At 41.3% G+C, this 15,861-nt stretch overlaps 1 long non-coding RNA gene across 10 annotated transcripts in view; it reads right to left on the minus strand.

Moving 5' to 3' along the window:
• Nucleotides 1–15,861, minus strand: part of LOC103096382 (uncharacterized) — a 55,772-nt gene that overhangs the window by 13,481 nt on the left and 26,430 nt on the right. For all 10 annotated transcript variants that reach the window (XR_008913710.1, XR_008913704.1, XR_008913712.1 and 7 more), the window contains 2 exons: nucleotides 7,297–7,418; nucleotides 4,695–4,803 (listed from right to left, as the gene is read on the minus strand). This is a non-coding gene — a long non-coding RNA (uncharacterized LOC103096382). The remainder of the gene's footprint in view (nucleotides 1–4,694; nucleotides 4,804–7,296; nucleotides 7,419–15,861) is intronic.

Raw genomic sequence — 15,861 nt, forward strand, 5'->3', positions numbered from 1 at the left:
AGCTGATGTTTCCGAAAACGGCTTTAGGCCGGTGACGCATAGTATGGAGGAGGCGGGTGGGGTGGGGTGGGGTGTTGAAGGGAGAGCCAGGAGCTTGAGAGAGGGAGTTTGAGGGTGGAGGGAAATGAAGGGGGAAAAAAGGCGAGGAAGGGACCCCCGAGATAAGCCTGGAGTCTGGCGAGGTATGTGAACACGTTTACCGAGGTGGTACTGGAAATGGGAGGGTCAGGGCTCCTCTCTAACTGAATGATACCGAGAGCTGTCCAAAGACAAGGCAAAACGAATGGATGAAAACCTCCCATGAGGGAGACTTGGTTGGACTAAATCGGACCTACGAATTCCATTTCTGGCTAGAAATTAATCGATTTTTTCCCCTTTCAAGGCAAGCGCATAAACACTTAACCAGTGGATTCACTTTGGAGTACCCACTGCAGCCTGTTTTCCCCTTATCATCCTGAGCCCTAAGAGCAGCATCCAGTCTAGATACTGAGAGCCTGTAAGGAAGCCCCTCAAAGAGCCTGGACTCCAGGTCTGCAGATTTCTTGGGTCTGCTTATATTACCTTTCCATACTCTCAAACAGCCAAATCCATGTATATACTTTTCGGTCCTCTGGATCACCATCCCTGTCACCTGAAATTTCTGGGCTCCAACAGGGCCATACATATATATATATATATATATATATATATATATATATATATATATATATATATATATATATACTCTCCCATTCCCCAGGTCCTGGTCTCTTGGATTCTGGTCTCCTTGAGGCTGAGTGAGCCAAACCTCCCTCACTGGGGTTGGAGTGGGAAGGTGGGGACATAAAAGGATCCTGGGGGGCAGATTAAGACAATCTGCAGAGGGCTGCAAGAAAATACCAGTGTTCTTCCAACTAGTCTCCAGTTAAGAGCCATTTTCCTTGCTGCTGGAGCCTTGGGTCCCAAAGCTTCAGGTTTGGTCCACACCACAACCTCCCCTTATCACCCATGACTTAACCCTTCCACTGAGTCCTTTTTGGGGAAAACTAATAAGTAGTTTATGTAGTTTCATGGTTAAAGAGTGCTTTATATAATCTTAGTTTACCTTGTCAGAAATCCCATGCAAATATTATCACTTCCATTTTACAGATGAGGAATCCCAACTAAAGGCCACATAGCCACTATAAGAAGAACCAGATAAGTGTTAATAGGAAACAATGTTCCTCAGAAAAGGTGTAGATGTATTACAACTAGGATCTGTTCTCCCTTTCTTCTCCCCTCTCTTCCCTGACTGGGACAAGCTCTGCAAGTCAAATGCTCTTTGGATTTACACACTGAACTGTTTCCACCACTCCCCCACCTAAGCCTCTGACCTCTCCTTTCCTGAGGAGTCCACCACTGACTTGGGTCTAGTCAGAGTCTTAATGAAGCCCGAAGCCTCTAAAACCTGAGGACCGCAAAACACTGCCAAGTTCCACGGGTTGATTGCCTCATTGTCATCTGAGACCAGAGAGGGCGCCCAAACACGACCCTCTGAGCAAAGTGTCCCCTCCCAGAAGCAGGGAATTCTGCATGGCCCTCGGATGTGATCCTTTATTCGGGAAGTCATTATGGCCCACTAGCCAACCGGGACTGAAAGGAGAAGGGAGGTCATGGCTCCTTTTGCCCTTTGGGGCAAAAGGACAAGCGCTTAGGGAAAAGAAAGAGCCAGTGGCCTTGAGAAAAGAAGACTTGGACAGATGGACAGACCATCGTTCCCCGGCCAAACTATAATCAACCCTTACATGTTGCAGTGGCAAGGGAGGGAGCGAAGGAAAGAAATAGAAGAAGGAAGATCCGGATGGTGTGGAAAGAAAGAAGGAGAAATACAAAAGATACTAGCACTGACCAAGAGGGGCAATAAATAATGGAGGGAGGGCGGTGGCAGGATAGGAGACAAATATGAAGAGTATTTGGGAAAGAAGAAAATGATCCCAGTCTCCCCATTTAGTTTCAGTTTTCAGAAAAATCACATTGGATTTCCGAACTTGGATTTTCCTTACCCAAAGGGTCCCTTTTCCCACCCACCCCCAGTCCCAACCCAAACATAGACTGGCTCCCTCGGCCCTCCATCCCCCATCCCCCTCTCCAGGCTAGGCTCCATTCTCAGGGACTGCCTGACCGCCTCCTCCCTCCTTCGCCCTCCCACTACTATTGAAGCAGCCCTCACCAGAGGAAAGACAAACATATACACTGGCACCTTATCAGACATGCATGCAAAACTAATTAACATGGGGAGACATGCGAGCAGCCGTCCAGCTACACACCCTCAAATACACACGCAAACAAGGCAACCCCTTGTCTAGAGGGGACATTCAAAAGGCTTTGTTGCTAATTTAGGCATCTGTCTCTGTCTGGTCTGGTCCTCCTGCCTGGGCTCGGTTTTTTTCCCAGCCCCTCCGACAATGCTGGGAACATGCCCGCCGATCCCTTATTCAAATCACACCCCGGACAATGGCCTCATTGTGCCGCCTACAGAAAAGGGGCTAGGAGGGGAGGGAGGGGGGACCCAGTCGGGGTGGGTAAGAGGGGGAAGGGGAACGAAGGAGATTGAAAATGGGAACCCAGGAAAGTGTTTACTAACACGATCCCTGCAGCTGCCTTGGGCTCCCTTTCCCCTCCCCCACTTGGTTGGGGGTTGGGGAATCAAAATCGCCAGGAGGGAGAAGGCCAGAGACTGAAGCAAAAGGGGTGTCTGGGATGGGTAGGTACGAGGCAAAGGAAGGCTTCAGGTTCAGGGAGTGCGGTGTAGAGGGAGGGACGAGGCTAGCGACTGGGACGAAAGGGGGTTCTGGATGGGTAGGTATGAGGCATGGGAGGGCTGCAGGTTCAGGCAGTGGGATGGGGAATCGTTCAGCAGGAGGGGAGGCAGATAAAAAAACACTGACTTAACCCAATCTTGGCCAGTCCCCGCCTCCCAAATCCCAACAAACTCCACTAAGGTTGGGTGGCTCTTCCTTTTAAACTCCTGCTTTGATGTGTCATCTGCCACCGGGAGAACGAGGAGGAGGAAGAAGAGGAGGGAGAAAGAGGAGAAGCAGGAGGAGGAGGAGGACGACGAGGAGGAGGATGAGGTGCGTGCGGATGTGACTCACTCCGCAGCCGCCGTGAGGCGAGCACAATCCCTGCCATTGTCTTCGGGCATCGTTTCATTTTCTCCTCCTTCCCAGCTAATAAATTAGAGAAGAGACTGCGAGCGAAGGGACCCGGTTCCCCACGGACGAGTCGAGTCTGCGAGCTCGCAGCAGATGGGTTTCGCCCAAGCTCTAGTCAGACCACACCTGGCCAGAGAGTCGCACGTTGCCCAGACAATGAAGAGTACAAAAATTATAAATCTCCCGAGAGCGGAGAGAGGGGAATCTGGGCCTTTAAAATGCCCTCCCCCACCTCTTTTTCTGGGCTGTAAGCGCCTAGACAAGCAGACATAAACAGACACACACAGAGACTGACACTGACACGCAGACACAAAAAGAAACACATACACATGGAGGCCGAAGGAGACACACACACATTGACAATGGTGTGATGAATGCAGGACTGTATATTCATTCAGCCCAAATTACATCCAGGCTTGCCCACGACCCAATAGTTGAAAGGTTAAAGGCTGGAAGACAATTTCCCTCAGATCTGGCGAAAACCGAAGTAAAATTAAAAAAAAAAAAGGGCAGTCGCTAAAGAAATGCCTTGTGGGGCTGAAAAGCTCCCATCTAGGACCCGGCCATGACCAGACTGAAAAGTTTGAGTTATTTGGAAGTTATTGTGTGTGAAAAGGGGAGGGTGGGCTGGGAGGGTGTACTTCAAAAAATGTTCTCTTTTAAAACAGCCTTAATTCGACCATGTTTTGAAGGGGTCAGCCTAGTGCAGGAAAACTGTAATTTAGAGGTGAAGTGTGTTTTCCCTCAGGGCTGAATCCACAAGTCTCTCCCAATAAAGGACAATAGAGCTTAATGTGTTGGGGTGGGTTTTAACTATCACAGTAATTTAGGTATAGACCACCTTCTCTCCCCTAAGAAACAGAAATAGGCAGCCTGGAAATTCTGATGGGATGAGGGAAATCATGTGATGAAAAGAGTTTAAATAAAAAACAGAAGGGATTAAAATAAGGGTCCTTTCAATATGCAGGGGCTCACCATCTAATCTCCAGAGGAATAGAAATCTTCAGGAAGATGGATAATAGAAGAATGGGGTAGGGGAAATCATAAAAAATGTATATATTATATGTAGATATGAAATATACATACATTTCAGACATGTACTCAAACATTTATGTGTATGCAACCATAGAGAAATGTTTTGTTTTATTTTTGTAAACCCTTACCTTCTGCCATCTGGGAATCAATACTGTGTATTGGTTCCTAGACAGAAGAACTGTAAGGGCTAGGCAATATGGGCCAAGTGACTTGCCCAGGTTCACACAGCTGGGAAGTGTCTGAGGCCAAATTTGAACCTAGGACCTCCTGTCTCTAAGCCTGGCTCTCAATCCACTGAGCTACCCAGCTGCCCCCAATATGTTTTTATATGTACATAAATTATAAACCCACTTTTCCCAGTAAGAAAACAATCTAGTATAACCAGAAGCAAAATTTCACTTTGAATCATTACAAGCCATATTAATATAGTACACATAGGTCAAAACAGGAAGTGGTATTTGACTTCTCCCTGAAACATTAACTCACCTAAATAGCACTTGAGCTTTTCAGTCTGGCCTCCTAGGATCATTCTGCCTTTTGACTCAGTGGGCCAGACTCTCCTTTTCTCTCACTATCCTTCAGACTTCAAGGGGTCCTAAAAGAGGAAAGGGATGAAAGCAGAGTAGAACAGAATAAGAAATTTACAACAGGGCATTACAATAGGTGGAGAGCAGAACACAGTATGATCTTTGTGTGTTCACTTTTAAGCCTAAAAGTAATATTTACATAGGTTTTCTTATAATTGGTCTATGTTGTCAATCACCATATTTATACTCAAAGAAAAGCTTTGTATAAAACACAAGCTCAATTGAATCAATAAGATTCAATATAGGGAAGCAAACTGTCCAGAAGAGAAAGCTGATAATCATTAATGAGGAGGAAAAAATGTCAGAAAATACAAGAACTGTAGCAGCCTTGCTAAGAAATACAGAACATTTGATCAGCCTATCTCTCCCTCCCCCCCCCAAAGAAATGTTAACCAGAACCTCTCTTGGGAAATAATAGAAAGCTTGATAAAGTCTAAACTCAATTGCAGGATAAGGTATCAGGCACATACATTTATTACATAGGACATTAGTTATGGCACACATATTAGAAAATACAGAACTCACAGATTTCTTTGAGAAAACCACCCTAGTAAAATGTCCCACTGGAGTTTCTCCAGGGAAAAAAGGTCATCAAGGTATGGAAGGAAACTCTAGAGAATTCCTTCCCTAGTCATGCCACTTCTTGCCTCCCACTTTCTCTGAAGAGAAAAACTAACTTCCAGTAGCCACCTTTGGAATCATCTGCGATGGCCTCTTAACAAACACTGAAGCCTAATGCTTTCTTCCAAAGAGCCCCTAGCTGTCAGGATACCAGCTGCTACTCAAAGATCTGTTACTGACCTGCTGTGGGACCCTGTGCAAACTGTATTCTCTCTAAGCTCCTCAGGTTCCACCCCTGAAATCTATCCCCTACACCTTACAAGGCTATTTTAAGGATAAATGCCTTCTTATCCCTAAAGAGGTCTTGTACACCTTGGGGAGGAGAGAGGGCAGAACTAGAAAGCCCTGGCTAAGAAGTACAGAAAATATAGTAGCCAACCTTTTGGGGTTTTTTTTTAACCCTAACAAGACATCCCATAAGAGATAAGAAGACACATAAAAGCCAGTATTCTTAATTTCAGAACATAGCTATTACCTTATCCTGGCTAAATAGACCTTTTACAGGGGTTGGCTATCTATCCCAAAAGAATATGACTAATATTTTAAAATATTTGTATTTTTTAAAAGTTAATGTGTTCTCTCCCACTACTGATTTATGTAAAGGGGCTAAGTTATTTTCAGATTGGACATTGTGTGTGTGTGTGTGTGTGTGTGTGTGTGTGTGTGTGTGTGTGTTCTAAGCAAGTCCAAGTTATTGCCTCCGGCTAAATTTAGGATTTTCTGGTGACATGACAGTCACTAAATAGAACCCGAACTGTAGGGCATATTGAGCCAAACACTTTTAAAATTTACTTCAAAAGGAGAAGGGAAAAACTCTGCAGATACATTCATAATATATAAATTATTAAACTGATTAAACTTCACAGGATGCTAAGCTATAAGGTAGGTTATTTTATTTTGGCTTTTAGTTTACTTTGGGAAGGGGATAGTCAACATGGAAACCAAGGGTTGCAATTCTATATATTTCAGACAAATTTGAACCTAGAACTCAATAAAAAGCATAGGATGTCTAAATTATAACTAAAAGTCCATTATCTATCCAACTCTACCTATCCAACCTTGTTTTCCATACTCCCTTGCAATACCCTCTACTCCAGTAAGCTAGTCTACATAATTCCCACTGCCTAGTGTTTGCTCAGTTGTTGCCCCCTCCTTTTCTGCCTATCTCAGCAAATCCCTTTAAAATAAGGCCCAGTTTTAAAGACTTTCCCTCTATGAATCCTTCTTCACTGTTCCAGGTCACATAAATCTCTCCCGTCTTTTGTTACCCTTTTATACAACACAAGTTTATGCCTAATTCTATACAAAGCCACATTATGCTTATCTTCTCTTCCCAACTAGCCAAATTCCATGTCAAACTTCTTTTGTATTTATCATGTATAACACCTATCTAGTACATAGTAGCTGTTCAATAAATACAGTATTCATTGAATAATCAGAGAACTGATGAGAGCATGTCTTTCTTGGATCTTCTAGTTCTAGACTCAGTTCATGAATTATAAATCCAGTACAGGATAGGAAGGGTATTCCAATCAAGTGTTAGCTATCACTAGATTCTTAAGCCCTAGACAATCCTCAATCCAGAAGACTTGAAATTAATGTGATAAAAGGAAGTTGATGGAGGCTGAGATGGTACTGCTCTCTCTCTCTCTCTCTGTCTCTCTCTCTGTCTCTGTCTCTCTCTTTCTCTCTCTCTCTCTCTCTCTCTCTCTCTCTCTCTCTCTCTCTGTCTCTATCTGTCTCTCTCTCTCTCCCTCCGCTCTCTCCCTTTTTCTCTTTTATCTCAAATTCCCTTATTACAAAATAGAACCCCCTCCCTCCAAGCCCTTTGGATTTTAGTCCAAAATGTTTGGCATATGTATGCTTTGGGGAACACTCACCATAATCTTCTTTTCTGAGATTCTCTTCTTCTTGATTCCCTTTTAGGGAATTTGACCACCAACAGAATCAGATGCAGAAGGGCATTCGAGAAGGGTAGCTCTGACTCATAGGGACTACATTTCTGGGGAAAGGTAAAACATAACTTTATGCTGGTGGGCTGGAAACCATTCATGAACAATTCAGACAGGCCTAAGCTAGTTTTCTTGAGTCTATACTAAAACTAGACTTATTCCTTACCCCACTTCCAAAACATCTTTGCAACTAATTGAATTAGTAACACCAAAAACACCCAAGTGGATCCAGCCAGAAGGCCAATATCAGATTTTCCATTCTACTAGCTGCTTAAGCATAAAGCAAACTGTCTAATTAAAATGTTCTTTGCAAACAAAAAAAAATTGTAAAATGTTGATGGGATTAAAAGGCAACACGGTGGACAGTGAAACAGGAAAAGGAATAGACTCACTTATGATTTAGCATGATATAATGCAAAGAACCCCCTCCTGGATCACTGTCTTGTGGCAGAGGGACTTGCATAGCTGAATGAAACGATGAGCTATACCATGCATGGTTACCCAGGACAGATCATAGTAAAGAGTCCTTTTTTATATATTTGTAAAGCTTTTTTTTTTTAACCAATGACATACAATAATTTTTCACATAAGTTTTCTGAAGTTATATGATCCAAATTGTCTTCCTTCCTCCTTTCTTAGAGCTGATAAGCAATTTGGTCTAGGTTATAAGTCTATTATCATGCAAACATATTTCTATATTGTTTACTTTCTTTAAGAGAATACTCATAATGTAGTAAAGAGTTCTGATAAAAGGGGATTCACTGGAGAAGGAAATGGCAAACCACTCAAATATATTTGCCAAGAAAACTCCATGGACTGTATTAAAATGATAAGGGACAACTTTGGGAGATAGTGGAGGACAGAAGGGCCTGGCATACATGGGGTCACAAAGGATTGGACATGACTGAATTACTAAACAATAAAAAAGACAAAGAACACTGAAGATGAGTCACAGTCCTGAGTTCAGATCCAACTTTTTCCCCCTCCAACCCTTGCCTTCTTCTGCCTTAGTATCAGATCTAAGATAGAAGATTGGTGGGAAGGGTTAGATAATTTTGGGGTTAAGTGACCTGCCCAGAGTCACATAGCTAGGAAGATTTGAAATCAGGTCCTCCTGATTCCAAACCTGGCACTCTATCCACTTAGCCACCTAGTTGCTCAACCAAGTTCTATCATTTGCCAGCTGTGGAGCCCTGAGCAGGTCGCATAAATCCTTTGAACTTTAGTTTTTTCATCTAAAAAATGGTGTTAATAAATTGCCATAGGATACAAATAGGCAGTAATTTATTTAATAGTACTTGAAAATTTTCTGCTCCATTACCAAATTCTAAACATCTTCTCAAGGAAGTGTAGATTCATAGAAAGACTATTTGGTCAACTAGAATCCAATATACTCAGTCTTTCACCAAGGTGCTCTGGGTCTTGTAGCTACACATCCAATGAACATTGCAGAAGTGGTTAGTTTCTTTTAAAAATATATTGATTTCCTCCCAATAGCAACGACAAACTTCTTGAGGGCAGAGACAATTTTTTTATTTTGTCTTTGAATGGCCAAAACCCAACACAAGGCCTTGGGCACATAGTTATTATTATTGTTCGGTCATTTCAATCCTGTCCAATTCATGGTGATCCTGTTCAGAATTTTCTGGGCAAACACAATAAAGCGATTTGCATTTCCTGTTCTAGTTTATTTTATGAATGAGGAAACTGAGATAAAAGGGTTAAGTGTGTTGCCAAGGGTCCCACAGCTAGTAAATATTTGAGGTTGGATTCAAACTTGGGTCTTTCTGATCCCAGGCTTGGTGTTCTATCCACTGTGCCTCCTAGCTGCCCCTAGTAGGCACATAGCAGGCTCTTACATATACTTGTTGAATTGTATGGAATGAGAGAACAGTAATTCAGGAACTCTTGAATTTTATAACTACAAAGAATAAGATCTGGAGGCCAATCCCAAAACTTCAAGCTTCCCACGCTTATCAAGAGACTTTGACCAAAATTTTCAGTCCAACCTGGCCCCAAGAGAGAGTCATTTCCCTCCATGAAACACAAGAAAAAGGATACTCTTCATAGACTATATTACAGAGTATTCGGTCAAAAAGGAATTTGTAAGATTATCTAGTCCAACCCTTCTTTTTTACAGATAAAGGAACTAAGGCCCAGTAATATAGCTAGTTCAGCAAAGCTCAAACTAGAGGCCAGGTCTCCTTGGATGAAGAACTGGATTCCTATGCCTAAGGAAAGCAAATCTGACTCCTCAGGACAGGATGATCCCTGATTCTTCACCCAAAGAATCTTTCTGGAAGATTTGAATCTTTGGCTGGAAGCCAGAGCAAAAGGACTCTCTGAGAAGAAATTGGCTTTGAGCCAAGGTACATCTCAGAAGCTTTACACAAATACAAGAATCCTGTATCTGAAGCTGGGGTGGGGGTGGGGGGACTGGAGAAGAAGGAAGAAAGAAAAAAAGATGTAGAATTTTCTGATGGAAACAAACTCACTTGATAGAAATTTGGTTTCAGCCTCAGAAACAAGCCTGGGGCCCTCAAAGATGACAGGTTCATTGTTATCATTGCTTTGGGCCACTCTACATTCACCTGTCTTAGGATATCAACATTGCCTGAGGAATAAGGAGACTTCTTTTTAGAAGCTACTGATTCATCTTCAATGTTAGATTTCCTTGGGTGATGTGGGAGATGCTGATTTAGATAGAATGGAATTCCTTACATCAAACTCATATGGAGAAATTTGAGGGAAAACCCCCAAAGCCCAAGGAAGCCAAGTATCAAGATACCCAATGCCAAACACTTTGAGAAATAATTGAATGACAATGATGATTATTATATTATTAAGAAAATCTGTATTATATAACAGCAAAGTAAAGCAAATTAAGGGGCTTATCCCAGCATTGTAGAACAACTTGGATCTGACAAGCCCATTTAATCTGTTTCCTGTTAGATGATACTATCAAAGCACATGATTAGTAAATGATCTGGGGTTTTCCTCTCTTTGGATATGTCCCTCCTCCTATCTATCTCATTCATCATAGCTATGTCCATGAGCACTGTATTAAGCTGTTACTGATTGTTCTGTATAGACATAGCCTCCAGAAACTTCTTTAGAAGCTGTATGAGGGGTTAGCTCTTCCTTTACCCCCATGATTAACTATGCTGTGAAGAGAAAAATATCAGCCCCAGAAGATTGGAATCCCAGTACATCCCAAGAACATGAAAGCTAAATTGCCATTTTGCTCACAAGGCTAATGAATTTGGTTGGTCCTAGGTTTATTAATTAGTTATTATAAACTTTGATTTAATATACATTGACAGCATTAGCAATGGCTGCTCAGAGGCTAGACAAAGGCTAAGTCTACAACAATGACGTGGAAGAAAATGCCCCTAACTATATAATTATATATATATATATATGTATATATATATATACTATCTATTATATATATATATATTTATATATAATTATCTATTATATTATTATATATACATATACTATCTATTCTAGAGTTTCACTGAGATTCCTGCCCTTCTTTCTCAAAGGCAATATTTTTGATGTGTGGAAAAAACATTATTTTTACAATCAACCACACCCAGAGGTATAATAACATAAACCATTTGGAATGGATTCCAGAAAGGGTAAAAATGGTGACTCTTGCCATAGCAAGAGCAGGAGGAACACAGGAAAATAGTGAGGGTCAGGTGAGAGAGGCTAGAAGTCCTCAGGATCTGACATAGGCCTATATTTACTCAGGAGAAATTCCTAGCTGGCTCGCCTGGCTTTGGCAGTTTGTTGATGTCTCCACCATGGTACTTATTCCTACTGAATCTCTCCTTGTATGTCCCATGAGGTATTAGCCACACAAGCTCATATATGCTTTAGACAGCAGGAATTAACTGTGCCTTTTCCCATGTTTGTATTCTACTTATTCTGGAGTCACCATGCCAACACACTGTCATAATTGCTAAGAAACTAGTCAAGAGTTGCTGCATTAACAAAGGCAGCATCATGGTCTCTGAGCTGAGCAAGGTCAGGCTCCTAATTGTCCCAATTCATATATATATTTGAATTGAATATATAATATATTCATATATTATATATATAAAGATATTCCTGCCATTTATTAAAAAATATTCTAGGAATTAACTCCAAAATAGATCTTTCCCTCATAAAAAGATACATAATTAAGTAAAACAAACTACATATTCATCATGATAAGGTTCTCTTCTTTCTACACTTGTACACTTGGCCTCTCAGCCAAGAGTAGAGAGGAATACATCATTACTTGTCTTCAAAGTAAACATTTAGCTTTTGACTTTTTTACTTCCTATACTTAGCTAACACATATCCCTTCAATCAATCGATCGACATTCTGAAATGCCTCCTATGTGTCAGGCACTATGTTATGTGGCAGTGATAGACAGAAGAGACAGAAGATAGTCCTTGTCTTCAAAGAGCTCACAGCCTGATGGGAAAGATAAAATAGAAAAAAGCTATGTGCAAACAAGCTATATATGGGATATATTGGAAATAATCAATAGAGATAAATCACTAGAATTAAGAAGGATTGTGAAAGACTTCCTGTGGAAGGTAGAATTTTAACTGGGACTTATAGGAACTTAAGGAAGCTGGCAGCAGCGACAAGGAAACAGAGCATTCCGGAACAGCAAGGACACCAGTGTCAATGGATCACAAAATAAATGGGGGAATGTAAGGCATAAGAAAAGTAGGTAGGTGGAGGAAGGGCAGGCTATGATGGCAAACAGACAATCTTATATTTAAGCCTGGACCCAATAGGAAGCCAATGCAGTTGAATAAGAAGGGGGAGGGTTAATATGTAATAGATGTGTGCCTTAGGAAAATCATTTTAGGGACTGAAATGAGGATGAATCAGGGCAGGCAAACATTTGAGGGCAGGCTGACCCACCAGCAGATTGTTACAATAGTCCAGGCATGAGGCTAGGAGGGCTTGGGCTTGCACTAAAGTAGTGATTTTGTCGGAGGACAGAAGAAGGTACATTCAAGAGACATTGCGAAGGAGAAACCAATAGGCCTTGGGAACAGACTAGATTTCCTTTCTTCTTATTTTTTAAATCCTTTTCAATTTTCTTTTATTCAGTTGGTCTCTGATTGTTTTTTTCTCTTCTCTGAGAGGCATTATAGTGAAGCATCTAAAATAACTTCATGACAATAAATCTTATATTCTAGTCCTGGTTCTAACTTTAACATGATGCATGATTTGGACAAGTCACCAATGATTCCTTGCTTCAGCTATTTTGCAATAAAACGGGGAGAAAGACTATTCTGTGAAGTTGCCTATTCAGTAATTTGGTGCCTACCTTCAATTTACCCTTCAAATCCAGGCTATGATAGATGTTAAGGTCTTAATCTCTTCTGAATTATTAATCCCACATGTATCACACTTTCATTAGCTTTCTGGAACAAAAGGTATTCTCTGATCTAAAATACCAGTCACTGAAGAGCTGTTCCCAGTCACTGTCAAGAGATGTACAAGGCTCAAGAAGCAATGATTTGGAATACCGACATATCAGGTTAGAGGAGACAGGGAAGTATGGGTGAGCTAGTGTAGAAATACCACAGTTGAAGAGACAACCAGGCTAAAGTCCTCAGTGGGAAAGAGAAGATAAGTTATGAATAGATTCTTTGGTTTCAGTCAAGGTACAAAACCTTGAGAAAAGGTATCGAGCTAAGTCTTTTAGGCTAGCTCCTGAGTACCTCAGGGAAAAATGGGGCCTTGTAATAACCCAAATAACCTAAAATTAAAAGTTGTACAGATATAGCCTGGTTTAAGAAAACCCAGAACCTGCTAAATAGATAAATTAAAGGTTGATTATTATCATGACAAAAGGAAAACTTGTTTTATAAAAAAGATATCATGGCTGCTTTCCTTTAAGTAGTGCATTTAAATTATGATTTAATTTACTAAATTTGATTTACATGCTACTTTTCAGGAACATATCCATTGCATGAAGAGAAGATGCAGCTCTATTTACATGTATTACTCTGGCAAAATGAAACGAAAAGGTCAGCTCTCACTAGGTGACTTCAGTCTTTAAAGAAAGCTAATCTGGATCACAGAATCCTTTCCCACTACAGGATATTTTTCTTTTTCCTGAATTCTCTCAATAGCTGCCTCAACTCTCCTCTTTTTGTTGGTGTAGGTAAAAGCAGCCAAGGGCAGCTAGGTGACTTGGGATAGAGGACGAGGCTTAGGGTGGAGAGGACCTAGGGTCAAACTGGCCTCAGAACCTTCTTAGATTTGTGATCCTGGATAAGTCACTTAACCCCAATTGTCTATCTTTACTGCTTTTCTGCCTTGGAGCTGATATTTAGTATTGATTCTAAGACAGAAGACAAGATTGTGAGTGTGTGTGTGTTTATTTTTTTTTTTTTAGTAGGCAGCCAGTCATAGTCAAGTCTGGGTTTACTTTATGTTCGAAAGGCTCAGGACATAATATTGTTTTTGCTATCCTGAGGTGCTATATCTCTCTCTGTCCTCAGCTATTAAAGGCAAGATTTGACTTTCCTGAGAGAAAATCAGATGTCGACACTACCCAAAGGACAGCCACCCCAAATCTCTTCTCTTTGCTTCAAGCTCAGCAGCATTGTGTTTCCTTACATCCAGTACCTAGACTAACTACTGAGGAAGCTTTAGTTGAACTCACACAATCAATTGCATCCACTCCCTCTCAGCCTACCCAGATCAACTGCATCTTTTAATTTTCTTTTCTTTCTGTTCTGCAAGTGAGGATGGCCACTAACTTTTAAGTAGCAGATGGGCTACCCCTAATCCTGAAGATGGGTGCATTTTATGGCACATTCTTAAGTGATCAGATCATTATCATAAAATCATTCCTTAAGCACTGACTGGAACCATGCTAGGGCTTCAAATGACATGGTCTTTTGACCATAGGAACTATTCATTCCAACCAGAGCCATACTCTGTGAAGGTGACATGCATTAAAGCTGATGTATTAGGAAATCAGCCTCATAGGGAAGGAAACTCAAGCCATCTAACCAAAAAGCCCCAAAGAACTGGTCAATTTTATCAAATGATGACTGTGTCAGGTCAGATTTTCCTCATTAATTCATCTAATGTGGTTTGAAAGTAATTAGCAACATGGTCCTCAGAAGAGAGAAATGATCCATTCACCACCAGGTCAAACAATGTGACAGATCCAACAGAGGGAACTAGAGGAAATTCAGATAAAGAAAGCCAGAGAGAAGCAGTGGATGTTTCTTGCTCTTCAGTTAGAGCCAGATAGTTGGTAAAACCTGGTTAGTATTATAAAAAGCAAATCCCTCAAAAGAGAATCTGATAAATGTAGTTATCAATGCCTTCTATGACTCTTTTGGTTTAGCTCATGGGATGATAGATCTAAGACTGGAAAAGATGTTAGAGATCATCTGGGCAAATCTAACTGGACAAGTAAAGAAACTGAGGCCTGAAAAGGTTAACTGACTTGTTCAAAATAATGTTGGAGATAGGGGACAGCTAGGTAGCTCAGTGGATTGAGAGCCAGGACTAGAAACAGGAGGACCCAGGTTCAAATCTGGCCTCAGACATTCCTTTTTTTTTTAATTGAAAAATTTTATTTAATCAATTAATTTAGAATATTTTCCCATGATTCATGTTCTTTCCCTCCTCCCCCTGCCCCATAGCCAAAGAGCAATTCCACTGGGTTTTACATGGGCTCAGACATTTCCTAGCTGTGTGACCTTGGGCAAGTCACGTAAAACCCCATCACCTAGTCCTTACCACTCTTCTTAGAATTTAGAGCTTAGAACAATATACAGTATTGATTCTAAGATAGAAAGTAAGGGCTTAAAAAATAATAATGTAGTTGGTAAGCCCAAGGTGGGCCCTAAACTCTTGTTCCCTGACTCTAGAGCCAATATACCTTGGCTTATACCATGCTCAGTTCAGTTCGCCATTTTCAAACATATACTAGGTGCCCAACATCTCCAAAGCCTTTGAAGGGAAAACATTTAAATAAGACACAATCCCTGCCTTCATGATGCTTCGATGTACCTTAGACGATGCTTGAGGGATTCTCTAGAGCCTATAGACCTACTTCTGCAATTTTCCATCCCTTCTTTCGTAGAGATAATTTGGTGCCCCCAGAAGGTCCATGTTCTTAGCCTTCTATGAAATAACCTGTATACAGGCATCTCCTCTTTCTTCCTAAGCCGTCTTTGGCTATACCCCCAAAATTCTCTAACCAAGGCTGTGAACAGAGAATTGCTACTGTGAGGATGCAGAGGTCTCTGGGACTACCGCACAGAAGTGACACTGGCTGGGTGTGAAACAGAGGCAAATTCAACTCTTTTTCATATTGGGTGGGTTGATCGTCCAGGCCAAAAGACCCAAGCTGGATAGAGGAGAGGAAGTAGAGAAGCTTTAGCAGAGATGACCTTAAAGATGAACCTTCCTCTCTTAGCAGTAAAAGTGGGGGGGGGGGAAGA

This window comes from Monodelphis domestica, chromosome 1 (genome assembly GCF_027887165.1).
Source record: "Monodelphis domestica isolate mMonDom1 chromosome 1, mMonDom1.pri, whole genome shotgun sequence".
NCBI classification, from domain to species: domain Eukaryota; kingdom Metazoa; phylum Chordata; class Mammalia; order Didelphimorphia; family Didelphidae; genus Monodelphis; species Monodelphis domestica.